Here is a 14,959-nt window from a genome sequence, read left to right as displayed (position 1 = left end):
CATAACTTTTTTTTCTAATCCCATTTCCTAAGATGTTTTATAGTTTGAAGATATTGATACACATTCCTTAAGTTCTCACAAATGTATGCCTCACAAATCCATCAATCATCTGAATCATTTTTGTTTTATATATGCATATATGTTCATATACACATATGTACTGTACACATATACATATGTGTATATTTTAATAAGCTAACTTTTAACTCCAGAGATGAAACTTTATTTGTCTAGTTAAGAAAGCATATGAACTTTATTTGGGTTATAAAATAGGTGCTCAGGACAAAGGCTTGGACCCCTCACTTGTCCTGTATCTCTTGTGTTAGATTACTAACTGGCTGGATACATGGATCTTGTCACATGCCGTTTGTAGTTCCTATGATTTGGAGAGAACAGAAAGACCATTCAACAGATTGCTATATTTGCTTAACAAATATATCAGGAATTTCCTCCAAATCTAAACATACTATAAAAATCCAAATCTACCACAAGCTATAAGATCTCTATTTTACATCTGTATCAAAACCACCAGAAACTTGGAGCTTAGATGAAGATAAAATTGATGATTTAGATTATACTGATGAGGCTCAGCATGACAAGGTAGGAGACCAGCAACATCGTGAGTCCCAACTTTAAAATAATCTTTTCAGATCCTCAGATCCTCATTAAATAACTCGAGTAGAGCTAAGTGACCTTACTCATGTTCTTAACCTATTTTTTAAAAAAAGACTAAACCTTTAGCTTTTAAGAAAAAGGATGGAATCTCCTGAAAGAGGGCACCAAAATATGTTCAAAACATGAAATTTCTCTCAAGGAGCATTAAATTTAAAAAGTAATCTTGGCATATCAGTGGAGAGCTGAAAGTGAGTGCTATTTTACTAGGATTACAATCTGATGATATATATCCAACACTGCTGCTTTGTGAATGGAAGAGTAGTGACAGAGATAATCACTACATTTAAAAAAAAATAAAGGCAAAAATACTGGCTTCAAAAGAAAGAACCAATTCCCAGAAAGGAAAATGTGGTAAGTTAACCACTGGTTAGTCCTGAAAAAAGTTTTCTTACCACTGTTGCACATTAAACTTGATTTTAATGAAAAATTTTGTCAAGACGATGGATCGAAATGGTGCAGGTTTTCTTTATCTGAAAAATAAATTTCCAAGAATCAGTGAGACTAAAAACAAAGTGGGAGATTTGTGGGTCCTCAAATAAGGGAAGTGACAGAAAGCAATTATTTTGAAGAACAGCTGAATGAAGTTGAAGGAGATGCAAGGAAATCATCTTAAAAAACAAACCAAAACTTTTTTTGGGGAAAATATAAGACAGAAAATTAGCAAGAAACTATAAATGATCTTAAAAACTATAAAGTTATGGACTATAACATGTCCCTCAAGGCCCATTCTTGGATTTACATTTAGATTTCTTCCCAGAAAACCTAGGTGGTTAAGAGGGATGAACAAGGGGAAAGCTTCAGTCAAGAAATCTCCATAATGGAAAAGTAAAACTAGGGCATACTGGCTGAATATTACTAGATGTTGAAACAGGACATTCCATAGGTGAAATATAAGTAGAAATCTTCAATAATTACATTTTAGGTAAATGAAATAAGTATACTTTCTAGGTAGGAAATATTTAAAAAAATGATTCCTATGAAAAACTGTGGGAGAAGAGACATATGAAGTCATATTTTCAATCAGAAAAAAGTTTCACTTATTATTATGTGTGACCAAAAAAAACCACCCTAAAACACCTTTTTTGTTGCTGTTTTTCCATGAAATATACTCCCTCACCAACTGGCTGGGCCAGACTCTTCTGGTAGACGTGAACCTTCACTGGTTTAGGCCTGGTTTGTACATTGGCAACTTTTAGTTATTGTCCCATAACTACTGATCGGATGTTGTTTTCTCAACTTGATCACTATTGTTAGTTTTACAGAAACCACAGGTAGTCCCCCTAACTTACAGGACTTACAGAAGTATGTTCTAATGTATGAATGGTCACCCTGGAGGGATGGACACTTACAAAGACTTCCTTTTTAAACAAAGATTCACCATTAACAGGAATGGCTTTGGCCTTCTTAAAGAATATAAGTGAAAAGATAGGGCTAGGAGAAAAAAGGAGGGGAAGCCTTCTCATGGCCGCAACAGTTGGCTGTGAGCTACATAGAGACAGGCTAGAATTCATAAGATCTAAGATTTAAAGCTACATATTTCTATTCCTCTGAAATGGGCAGCAGTTATATTCTGGACCCTTGTCTCCTATTTTTGGGATTTAAAGGCTATGGCTGTGGCAACTATAGCCAAATGATCAAATAATCATGCACCTGACTGGGGTCTGGTGGGAGCTGTTTTGCAACTGAATCCGTACAGGGAAGGCTGCCTGGGTATAGAACTTGGGGCTTATATCTGAGGACCTTGGTTCAAATCCCAGCTCTGCCATCTACTACTAGCTGTGGAACATTGGTAAGTTGCTTTATTTCTCTAGATCAAAGTTTCCTCATCTGAGGGATCAGACACAATGACTTCTTGTGAATAATTTTAGGTCCCTTCCAGCCCTGAGTCTATGAGCTCATATTTAGGGGGGGAAATGCTTCAGGGAATTTAAACATTTTGTAGCCTCCTCTCTTATATTTTTGTACAGGTAGGTGTTACTTTGAAAGTATTTAGGAAAAGCAAGAAAGGTATCCTGGCATAGTCGATCAGAGAGCTGGCCTTGGAGTCTGAAAGACATGGCTTCAACTCCTGACTAAAAATGGCCCTATACAAGTCACTTGAACTCTTAGTACCTTCCAGGAAACTTGAGAGGCAATGAAGCCTGTGAATTGCAAAAGAGATGCCACTGAGAGAATTTCTCACTGGCAGCTCTTTGTGGGGGATGGGGAGAGGAACTTGAGGAAAAACAGAAATGACTCAGACTCTGTATATTTGCCCTATTTGCCCCAAATGCATGGTGTAGGGGGAAAAGTATGCTGGACTTGGAGTCAGAACACTGGGTATGAGTCCCAGCTTCCACATTCACCAGCTTTGTGACTGTACTATGCAAGTCATTCAAAATCTCAGCTCCAATGTGCTCATTCGAAAAATTGAGATTAGAATCTTTGCACTAACAACTTCTGAGATTTGGAGGGAAAGTGTTTTGTAAACCTTAAGAAATAAAGGAAAAAAGTACATGTATGTATATGTTTATACATATATATACAAAATTTATGTAAATATATACAAAGAAAAAAATAAAGAAAAAAAGATAGGATCTAGAATAGATCTTATCCCACAGTTATAGGTGGGGTAAAATCCCTGAGGGGTGTGCGTGTGTCATTTTTATAGTATTATTATTTTTTTTACATAAACTTAGTTTGTTTATTCTCTCGGAAATGATTAAGACACAAAATCTACCTGTTGAAAATAAGTTTTATTAGAGCATAGTAAAGCAGCATTTTGTATTGAAGGAGTTCTCAAACTTTTAGGGCTCAGGACCCCTTTGCAATCTTAAAAAATACAGGACTTAAGACTCCAAAAACCTAGGGCTAAGTCCCAATTCTGCTACATACCTGCTGTGTGACCTTGTACAAGTCAGTTAACCTCTCTGAGCCTCAGTTTCTTAAATTGTAAAATAGGAGTAGGAAGTCATATTTATAGTATCATACTTCATAACATTATTTTGAAAATCAAATGAACTGCAAAGGGCTTTATAAACCCTAAAGCAATATATAAATGGATGTTATCCTATATTTTTATTTTACTGATAATTATAAAGAATGCTGCAAAAATAATGGATGGCCACATATGAGTGAGCCATATCTTTCGAACCATTGAGTCAAAGAGGAACTAGAGCTTTGACCACCTTAAGTTTCTTTTTATCATTTTTTCCTTTTTCCCAAATAGTCTCCTCCTCCTCTGGTAAGCTTTATATCCTTTATTTTTCTTTGAAATCAGACTGTTTGTTAGTTTTGTTTTCAGTTTTGTTTCCATAAGATAGGCTGTATCTGTTAGGCCCCTACTAAATTTCCCCCACCAAGGGTCACAGATAGGAGATTGTGATTTCTATGCTCACATAGACTGATTCTCTCAGATTCAAGCCATTTTCAAGTTAACCTTTTATTTATAGCAAATAGCCACCTTTTCTGTTCTGTTTTTTCCCTCTTTTGTTTCTTTTCATTCACTCACCCACTCTCACTGTCCCAGATTCCCTATAGTAAGGCTGGAATCAGAGGAAGTGTGTGGGGCAGAGTTCAGTGGGAGGGAAGGGGAAAAGTAGAGAGAGATGCAAGTAGACAGAGACAGAGACAGGGACCCAGACACATAGAAAGATAGAGACAGTTTAAGTGGCAGGACAAGAAGGTGAGTCTAACTTTGTGGGTTTGGGTTGAAGTAATGCTGACCCTTTAGCAAGCCTCAACGAATCTCCATTCCAGAGGGTTGGGTCTTGGCTCTTCATTGCTTAAGGCAGCACAAGGGAAATTATTTAAAAATAAATAAATAAATAAACAAACAAACAAATAAATAGATGAATAAATGAATAAATAAATAAAGGCTGATGATATGATTCTCCAGACCCTACTAGCCCTTCTAGGTAGCTCTGGTGGAGTTAGTGTGGTGCATGGGAAAGATGACTGCATTGGAAATCAGGAAGTCAGAGTTAACTACATCAGGTTTTGTCCCTAACTCACTTTGGGCTTCACTCGTCTTTGTTTTCTCATCTATAAAGTGACCATTTTTCTAAACTGTATGTAGAAGGCTTATCAGGAGAGCCCCACAAACTAGATGAGGCCAAAGGAAAAAGGCCATTGTTCGGCACATGTCTTAAGTTGGAAGGACTCTGATTGTGTTTCCTAAATAGGTCAAACATACCCACAGAGAGATTAAGCATAAAATAAGCCCAAATCTAGTGGTATATGTTTTCTCATAGGGGAATGGGAAAAGAAAAAAAAAAACAAGGAAGTTGCTAGAGAGACAACCCAATTGGCACCAAACCCATGCTTTAAAAGTCCACATTTGCTCCTCCCCAAGGATCAATCACCTCAGGCTCCAGGGCCACAGATTATTTTTCGCAGGAGAAAGGCCTCAGCTTTTTATTCTGCTCCACTACTGCCTCTGGCTAAGAGATTCTTTTATTATCTTTCCAAACTGGATACTGGCACTTCCCTATTCTCCTTAGAAGGTGGATTTAGGCTTTTTCTTTATTCTATCACTGCCTCTCCAGCCCTTAACATCTTTCAGGTCTTCAGCTCCATAGTTGAGGGCATGTTTAACTGCAACTTGCCTCTTCCACATCTTGGGGCATGGACTCAATCCTCTCCTAGTGAAGAGGCTTTGAAATCACTGCTTCTCCATGACTGTCATTAGCAACAATCTGAAGGAAGATGGCTCTGATGCCTATTAAACCCTAATCCAGGAGCCTCAGTCTATTCTTAGCTTTAGATTAGTTCTGGTAGGACTGTCTACCCCTCATAGGGGGTAAGAACAGTACAAAAGGGTAGCTCTGATCTGAGCCTGAGCCTGAGCCCAAGCCCATCAAATCATCCTTGATGAAGAAAGAATCTTCAAATGAGGCTCTTCCTAACCTATCAAAGAGGCATCATCAAAATCCTGTGCCCCTTCTCCATCTTTTCATGGGAAAGTGGGGGCAAAATCAATATTGTACAATGAGACTGAACCTTATCAAGTTGACCAGTTTCTCCTGATCAAGCCTGTACATTTAAAATGCAAAACAACATGATCTTTGATGCCTCTCCACCTCTCTATTCTTATATCACATGACCACAAGATCACAGATGTGACGCATTTTGTTCTTGGACAGTAGATTTATAAAATCAAATATATTATTTTGTGTTTCATAAGCATTTGATTGCGATTTCCCAGGTTTGGGGAAGATAGAAAGGCCTGCCTCTCCTAGGCTAATATTATCTCTCACTTTCCTATTCAATTGCTTTAGAGAAGTCTGCTTTAGGGTTATTTCTACAATGACTTTATTTTCCCAAACAACAACAAGAACAACAACAAGAAGGAAACAACAACCACCACCACTACCACCAAACAGGGACACACAGTCTGACAAAGGACATTCTTTTACAAAAGAATGCTTCTTTTTTTTTTTAAATTGGGACTATTCTAGAAAATCCAAAGTATATAATCACTACAGATAACTTTAATATGAGTCAATTTGGCAATAATGAAAGAAAGCCTAGTCATAGATAATTTTAAAAAACATATGTAACAGACATAACAATCATTTCTTCCTGAACCACAATCAGGATACATGACCCAACAAAGTATATTCCTTTTTTAAAAACACTTTTCCTTTCTCGAGTTCAGGATGATCTTTAAAAATCTAGGATATGTGGTCACCAGAAGTATGAATGATTTTGGAACAAATTAGTTTTTTTTAAAATTGCAGATCTACTTTTCTGACTATGTTTTGCTTAGGCTAATGTTAAAATTCATTTTCATTCCTTGAGCACACACTGACTGGTAAGAGGCCAGGGAAACAACTGGGTGTATGCTGGGGAGCAAAGGAAGCTGTCTGGGAAAGAGGCAGTGCAATTCAGTTACCATGCCATATGTCCCAGATTTCCTGGGACAGTCCCAATTTGAAGGAAAGAATAAGCACTTTTAACTAGGGCTTACCAAGTAATTTCCTTTGTCAGACCACAAATTCTGATTTGGGGCTTGGGAAAATGTGTTCCCAGTAGGTATAGAAGAAGAAGCAACAAAGCAAGAGCACATAGACCTTAGTTCTAAGTTCCCATTCTGCCAATAATTAATTTTACTGCTCAACACACAATTGCTACATGGAATTTTACTGGGGATTTAAAGTTCTCTTCATGCTAAAATTTTAAATTGCATCTGAAATTTCTTTATCACCCACTATTAAATGACATATGAATCTTAATATAAACCATGCAATAGGAGGCAGTAGTAAAACAGTGTGGCTTTTTGAAGGGGGCTGAGGAGGTGGAGGAGGAGAGAAGTCACAAGTTGGCTTGTTCTTTCATGCTGTAGGAAGGCCCAGCTTATGTGCTGTGTGGCAAGACAGGCTCATGCACATCCAATCATGCAGTGAAATTCTCAATATGGAGCAGATTGTTCAGTCAGTTGTGTGCCAGGTGTCATTTGGTAAACATTGTTATTTTTCTCTAATCCCATTTTCTAAGATGTTTTGTAGTTTAAAGATGCTGATATACGTCCTTAAATTCTCACAAATGTATGCCTCACAAACATATTGATCACCTGAATTGTTATGTAGCTAACTTTTAACTCCAGAGATTAAACTTTATTCGTCTAGTTAAGAAAACATATGAACTTTATTTGTATTATAAAATAGGTGCTCAGGATAAGGCCTGGACCCCTCACTTGTCCTGTATCTCTTGTGTTAAATTACTAACTGGCTGGATACATGGTTCTTGTCACATAACATTTGCAGTTCCTATGATTTGGAGAGAACAGAAAGACCATTCAACAGATTGCTATATTTGCTTAACAAATATATCAGGAATTTCCTCCAAATCTAAACATACTATAAAAATCCAAATCTACCATAAGCTATAAGATCTCTGTTTTACACAGTAAAGAACTACCTGTATCGAAACAATGAAAAACTTGGAACTTGTATGAAGATGAAACTGATGATTCAGATTGTAATGATGAGGCTCAGCATGACAAGGTAGGAGACCAGCAACATGGTGATGCCCCCATTGGAAGTCACTTTTCCATCCTCAGATCCTCATTTAATAACTCAAGCAGTCCTAGTGACCTTACTCATGATCTTACCCAAAAAACATCAAGCTAAACCTTTAGCTTCTATAGAAAAAGGATGGAATATTCTGTAAGAGGGCACCAAAATATGTTCCAAGCATGACATTTCTGTCAAGAAGGACAAAACAGGAAAATATTCTTGATATATCTATGGGGATCTAAAAGTGATTGTTCTTTACTAATATCATAACTAGTGTATAAAATACTGCTGCATTATTCGTGCATGGAAGAGCAGTGACAGAAATAACCACTACATTAAAAAAGCACTAGCCTCAAAAGAAAGAACCAAATCCCCAAACAAAAAATGTGGTAAGTCAACCACTAGTAGTCCTGAACAAATTTTCTTACCACCGTTGCACATTAAACTTGGTTTAATGAAAAATTTTGTCAAGGCGATGGATCGAAATGGTGCAGGTTTTCTTTATCTGAAAAATAAATTTCCAAGAATCAGTGAGGCTAAAAACAAAGTTGGGGTATTTGTGGGTCCTCAAGTAAGGGAAGTGATGAAAGACAAACATTTTGAAGAACAGTTGAATAAAGTTGAAGGAGCTATATAGAAATCATTTAAAAAAAGGAAACCAAAATTTTTTGGGGAAACTACAAGGCAGAAAATTACCAAGAAATTATCAACGAATCTTCTCAAATCCTATAAAGTTATGGGATGCAACATGTCACTCAAGATCCATTTCTTGGATTCACACTTGGATTTCTTCCCAGAAAACCTACATGCTATTAGTGATAAGCACAGATAAGGCTTCTAGCAGGAAATCTCCACAGTGGAAAAGTAATACCAGGAAAGTACACTGGCTGACTACTATTGAATAACTGAGGAGGAATATTCCCCAGGTGAGATGAGACGCAACAGAAAATCATCAGCAACTACATTTTAGGTGAATTGAATAGTACAGTTGTTTAATAAAAACTATTTTCAAAAATACCAAACTGATTCCTATAAAAACTCTGGGTGGTAGATAAAATCTGAAGCTACTCTTTAAACAAACACTGATGATACTATATAACGTTCTCATGATTTTATGAGTATGACAAAAAACAAAGCCCTATTGATTTATTTTGTCCACTTTTGTGTGGTCCCAGGTCAGCCACTTCACCGTTCCAAAGCAATATTTTCTATGAAGGTGGTGAGTGAGATGATCTCTAGATTTTAGAGTCTTTTGTCTAATATTTTATAACAGATGATTTGTGTGTGACTAAGAGTTGCCTGTCGTTAACATGTGCAACGCCACAGGAGATGGATTATAGCCCTAGGGCTTTTCAGAACACCATGAAGCATGCAAAACTGTGAAATTACATTTAAAACAACATATCAGGGCTCCCCTTTACTCTTTCAATCCTCACAAAAACTCCATGAGCAGGCACTATAAGCACTCTAATGTTCATTCAATGTAGAGGTCTCACATTTTATAGAACAGAAAGCTGAGGTTTGGGGATGTTAAGTGACTTGCCCGAAGATCTCATGGGTTGAAACTGAGTTGAAATTCACATCTAAGGCTTCTATGGGGAAAATGAGGTTGGAAGGGGCAACTGTCTAAGTTCATACAACTATTAAAAAACGAAAATGTGGAACCTACAGCTTTTTTCAATTCATTTAAAAAATAGTACAATTAGCTGCCCATCCAGGCACTAATAACACAGTGGATAGAGTGCTAGGACTGGAGTCAGGAAGACCTCAGTTCAAATCCAGCCTCAGACACTAGCTGAGTGACCCTGGGCAAATCACTTAACCTCTATTTGCCTCAGTTTCCTCAACTGTTTTTGTGAGGCTCAAATGATCCTCTGTTAAAAGCTCAGCACAGTGCCTGGCACATTAATAGGTGTTCTATAAATGCTTATTCCCTTCCTTCCCTCTCCTCTGCTCCCTGTGGGTCCCTGTGACCCACAGTTTAAGAAGCGTAGGGAGAGAGGAGGAGTCGAGAGTAGAAAAAGTTTAAGAAGCCCTGTGTCTAGACCACCTTTTTCACAGCTAGTAGGCAACCCTAAGGTAACACTTGCTAAACTTAAAAAGGTCAAAATGCCAATCTTCTAGCTTTATCTTTGTTTTAATCAGGAATTCAAAAAAGGAAAACATTCTAAGCCTCAAAGAAAGACTATCTAAAGACAAATGTTAAGGCTGACAGCTGCTTTTGAGGAGGAAGCTCTTCCTGGCCCTCCTCAAATCCTACCGTGGAGACAACAACCCCCTTGTCTATTTGAGATAATTGTGCTATCATACTTGAATTAGAGAGGTGGGTTTGATTTCTGGCTGTGTCATTGACAACCTGTGTGACCTTAGGCAAGTCACTATGAAGTGAAAGGATGACACTAGCTGATCTCTAAAACCCCTTTTATTTATGTTGGGAGTGTCTTTGACATTTTCACTGGCCATCCTTTGGCTGAACTATTTAGCTGAAGAAAAAAAGGAAGGCTGAATGGAGAGGGTGGGGAAATATGGGATATAGAACTGGAAAACCAACTCATTTCACAGATGATGAACCTGAGGTCCGAAGAGGTTACCTTTACATTTATGTTAAGTTTCTGACTTACCCAAGGTCATAGTTGAAATTTGACTGAACCTAAACCCTTTGACTCCACAACTCCATGCCTGGAGATTTATGCCCATTTTGCCACTGTCCCAGACTCCCTCCCCTCCCCCCAATATGCTCCTACTCCATTACTTCAGTTGCTAGTAACTTCCAACCTGAGTACTTTGTCTATATTTGGTATTTACTTATCTATCTTGTTCTTTTCCCTTAATTGAATGTATGCTTCTTGAGGGCAGAAATTATTTCATTTTCCTCTTTATCTTCCCAAAGAGGCTGCTACACAAAGGTGCTTAACACATGCTTATTGAGTCAATAGTAAATGAATGCTTCTATCCTCTAACAACAGCTGTCTTTTTTAAACTGACCAAAGTACCAGGGTTGTAAAAGGAATCTCCTTACACCTGATCAATCTGTCTCTGAAGGCCTAGTCTCAACTAACCCATCCTGAAATCAAAATAGTAGCACAGCAGATTCCTGATTGTCTGTTCATGGTTAAACAAAAGTATCATTCAGGGCTTCATTCAAAGGCAAGGCTTTAATATATCCCAAGGTCTTATCCTAGGACCTGTTACTTATTATTATTATTATTATTCTCAGTTAACTGCTTTCCTCAGACATTTTTCTTTTGCTTCCATCATTTTTCCCACACAAAGATATGTGTATATATATATATAATATATATTTAAAATAACTTATTTACAAAACTGTATCTTAGCAAGTGTGGCACAGTGTTATCTAAAGCAAACCAAAACATTTGCTCATAAACTATATAAGCAAAGCCATTTAATGCAATCAGCTTAGTTTTCCTTAGATACTAGGAGTCTAAGGTGTTGCTGAAGATTAAAGGCAAATTTTTCAGAGCTAAAATGTTTCACTGTTGAATCTGACATTCAACAGATGGTATACAGGGAACTCCTGTCCTTCATAATCACAAATTCATACAACTTTAGAATGGGGCAAGACCTTGGGATAATCTGATGTTACCCCCCTCATGTTACAGATGAGAAAACTCTCTCTAGGAAGGATTGATCTGACTTGTCCAAGGTCACACAGCTAATTAAAGGCAGAACTGGAAGTAGAAGCCTATACTCCTTATTCTTTAGTCCAGTTACCACAGTGGCTCTGGGCTATTTTATATGAAGACATACAACCCTTATTTCACAGGGAGGAAAATATTATTTTAAAATGGGGTTTTTAGGAATTTAAGTGTTAATTAACATGTCCTTAGTAAGGGCTTTATTGAAGGTATTGTTAAGTTAAGTTATGAGTCTATCTTCTTTTCTTCCTGAAAACTTGTATTGAGAGGCTCAGACCTCTATCTCTCTGTCCCCATTCTACTAGTGGGGCCTGACCCACCCCATTGCAGAGTGACCCATCATTAAGCAGTAGCAATGGATTTTCACTGATCTATGCCACTTTCTCAGGCTTAATCCCCCTTGTGACCAAGGACATGCATTTTTTAGAGCTTGAGTTCCAGCCCATGTACACTGAACAGAGTTCAACTAATTGTCCTAGGTGCTGATCGATCCCATGCCCTCAGCCTCATTAGCATGACATTTTAACAAACTCAGCTAACCACTTTAAACAAGGGGCTCAACGATTATTTCATTACAAGTACAAAGGAGGCGAAACTCAGGTCCTGAGACGGAAACTACTTGCTCAAAGTCATAGAACATCAGACAACAATCTCACACTCACTAAAGCAATGACTGACAAGGGATTAGTTTCTGAGTCTGAATTTTCAGTTTATTATTCTGACCAGTCATGCTGCCTTGCTCATGTTTTTATAAATATATACTGCAGGCAAGGGCTGAAATCAAGCATTTGGTCTGTTAAGGCTGTTAGGCAATCTATATAATGACTGAAAGCAGCAGATGATGTAAGAAATTGATGATGTGGTTAAAGCATTCCATGCAAGGAATGCTTAGTTATTTTATACACAATTGACAAATGGTTAGGGAGGCTGCACTATAACTATATGAACTGTGAGTTTTTAAGAAAAATTAATTCAGATGAAATCATGAGTAACTTTAGGTACTAAATAGAGAAAAGGTAATACAAGTGACTGTAAAACAAAAGCAATTATATTGTTTTCAGTGTGATAGGTATGAAGAGACTAAAAAAAGAGTGAATTGTTACAAAAAGATAAACTCAAGTATTAACCACCTCTTTACACTCTTGCCTTTTGTCACATTCTGACCATGTTGCATTCCTGTTAAAGAAACCTCAGTAGCTCCCTAGTGCTTTCCTATCATCTCTCTAGGATAAAATACCAAGTCTTCTGCCAAGAATTTGGCTTTAAACGCCTCTGAAATGACTCCAAACTACCTTTCCAGATTGATTTCACATTTTTTCCTCATAAACAACATTCCAACCAAACTGATCTGATGAATAGGACATTTCTTTTATTTCCCTGCCTTTTGCACAACTTGCCCTAGACCTAGACTGGTCCTTCCACGTCACTTTGACTTCCAGGAATCCTTAGGAATGGAATCCTTCAAGGCTCTGCTCAGGTTAACTGTCCTACGTGCTTTCCTGATCCCCCTGGTTAGTAGATATCTCCCTCAATACTTTATATTTCTTATTTCCTTATCCATATACATGTTGTCCTTTCCCTCACTGAACAAGCCAATTAAATACAAACTCTTCGAGGACAGGGACTGTTCTGTTTCTGGTTTTGTATCCCCAACTCCAAGGAGTGTCTTATATATAGTAGGTAACCAATAAATGCTTATTGAATTGAATTTTTGAGCACAAATTCTTAACTTGACCCAACTGTTACATGATAATAATATACCCCATAATTATATGTCTTGCACTAGACAACAATGTTTTTCTCAAGCATTCTAAAGCATGTGCTATATTATCTTTGCGATGCCTTCACCAAAGTCCTTCTCCTAAGCCTCATCATGGTGTGGTGATGACTTAGGGTTTTTGAAAACTATGCCAACGGGGCACAAGCTTCTGGAGGGCCTCCCAGTCTGGAAAGACATCAAGAATGCCCCTTTGGTGGATTCTAAGTTCGTGGAGATCCAGCCTGGCTATGTTTAGAGAGGTTCAACAATGGAAAGCTAGATACCACGTAATAAAATTTGGGTCACTGCAGCTCAATATATGATTCTATATCAGTAGAGGTATGGTGGACTCAATCTGACTCAGGCCTGTTCCTTGGTAGTTTAGGTCTAATATTGGAACAAAATTAGACACCGATAGGTCATTCAGATGTTTACATAAACCAGAACATAGAAAGGATACTCAGCCTAGGTAGATGGTCCCCTTCATCTCCATACAGAAAACCAGGAGGGCAGGATATGATGACTGATGTGGTCTTGTGATAGCTGCCAATCAGAAGCACCTTGATTCCACACAGGTGAGACTTTTGCCTTTAGATGACCAGGAAGCCATAATACCATGGCTTGAGGCCATTAGAAAGCTGCCAAGAGCCCTCTGGTCTGAGTCTTGGCCCTGTGAGCCATAAAGTTTTAGGGACTGCTTCCTAGCCTTTTATAGCAAGAACTAGATTAACCTACATATGTGGGTGGGGAGGAATCCCTATCACAGGAGGAAATACCCACATGAATTTATATAATGGATCTTTTACCATATTGAAATATATTTTTATAATAACTTTCTGAGGTAGGGCAGTTATTACCAGTTATTTTTCTCATTCATAAACTCTGGTCCAGACACAGTAGCCTATTTACTTTTCCTCAAATAAGGCTTATCTCTGCTTTTGAACTTCTTGCTTCCTAGCCTAGAATTCATTTCTTCAAGTTAACCTCTTGGAACCCTGGTTTCCTTCAAAATTTAGCTCAAATTCCACCTTCTACATGAAGTCTTCCTGAATTCCTCCTCCTCAGCCATCAGTGTCCTCCCTCTCAAAACTCTTTGTCCTCCTTTTGTTCTCTATGTGATTCTTCTAGTGAAAGGCCTGTTTGTTTCACTTTTATCTTCTGAATGCTTAAAGTAGTACCAGCCTGGCATATAGTAGGTGCTTAGTAAATGCTTGGTGACTGACTGGCAATCCTAGGTATTAAAGGGTGTGACAAGAACAAGTTTCTTCACCTTTTTATGTATGTAATTCTTCACCTTCCAGCTCAAAGTCTAGAATTTCTTTTATCTTGGAGGAGAAATTGAGAGCCCTAGAGAGAAGGTGACTTGTTCCAGATCACACAGTCCACTGGTGGAAGTGTTTAGACAAGAACTGAGGTGTCCTCACTCCTGGCCCAAACTGCTTTCCACCAGACTATGTCGTCATGGGATCATAAGTATCTGCAAACACTGGACTCTTTCATGGATTGTAAGGACACACTTGCAGCCATTGACTCTGATCACATGCAATGTCACTTTTTAACAATGACAACCTTAACATGAAAATATGCAATCCATTACCAATTAGTCACACTTAAACACACATTTTCAGAGTTTATGTTGACTTCTTGATTAGGAAACAGCAGTTTGATCCACAACTTGATCCATACATTGGTATGAAAAGTATCAGATCACAGATGTTTTTCTTCATTTCCCTATCCCCCACCTTTTAGGAGATAATTCTGAACTCCACTGTTAGACAATAATAACTGTTTACATGTAAATAGTACATGCAGTTACAAAGCACTTTACCTCACCTGATTCTCACAATAATCAAATGAGGTGGGTTCATACT

At 37.8% G+C, this 14,959-nt stretch overlaps 1 long non-coding RNA gene across 7 annotated transcripts in view; it reads right to left on the bottom strand.

Annotated features, from left to right (window-relative positions):
- Window positions 1-215: 215 nt before the first annotated feature.
- The window catches only part of LOC114046565, a 90,655-nt gene continuing 75,911 nt past the window's right edge, over window positions 216-14,959 (bottom strand). For 5 of the 7 annotated variants that reach the window (XR_003569519.1, XR_003569523.1, XR_003569525.1 and 2 more), the window contains 3 exons: window positions 8,102-8,178; window positions 1,068-1,145; window positions 216-376 (listed from right to left, as the gene is read on the bottom strand). This is a non-coding gene — a long non-coding RNA (uncharacterized LOC114046565). Of the gene's footprint in view, window positions 377-1,067; window positions 1,146-4,380; window positions 4,439-4,955; window positions 7,425-8,101; window positions 8,179-14,959 lie in introns of those variants that run through there. The other 2 variants (XR_003569521.1, XR_003569524.1) reach the window with 2 other exon arrangements.

Source organism: Vombatus ursinus, unplaced genomic scaffold (genome assembly GCF_900497805.2).
Source record: "Vombatus ursinus unplaced genomic scaffold, bare-nosed wombat genome assembly UNPS02014784.1, whole genome shotgun sequence".
NCBI classification, from domain to species: Eukaryota; Metazoa; Chordata; class Mammalia; order Diprotodontia; family Vombatidae; genus Vombatus; species Vombatus ursinus.
Note: the sequence above shows the minus strand (reverse complement) of the source record. Positions and strands in the feature narration are given on the sequence as shown.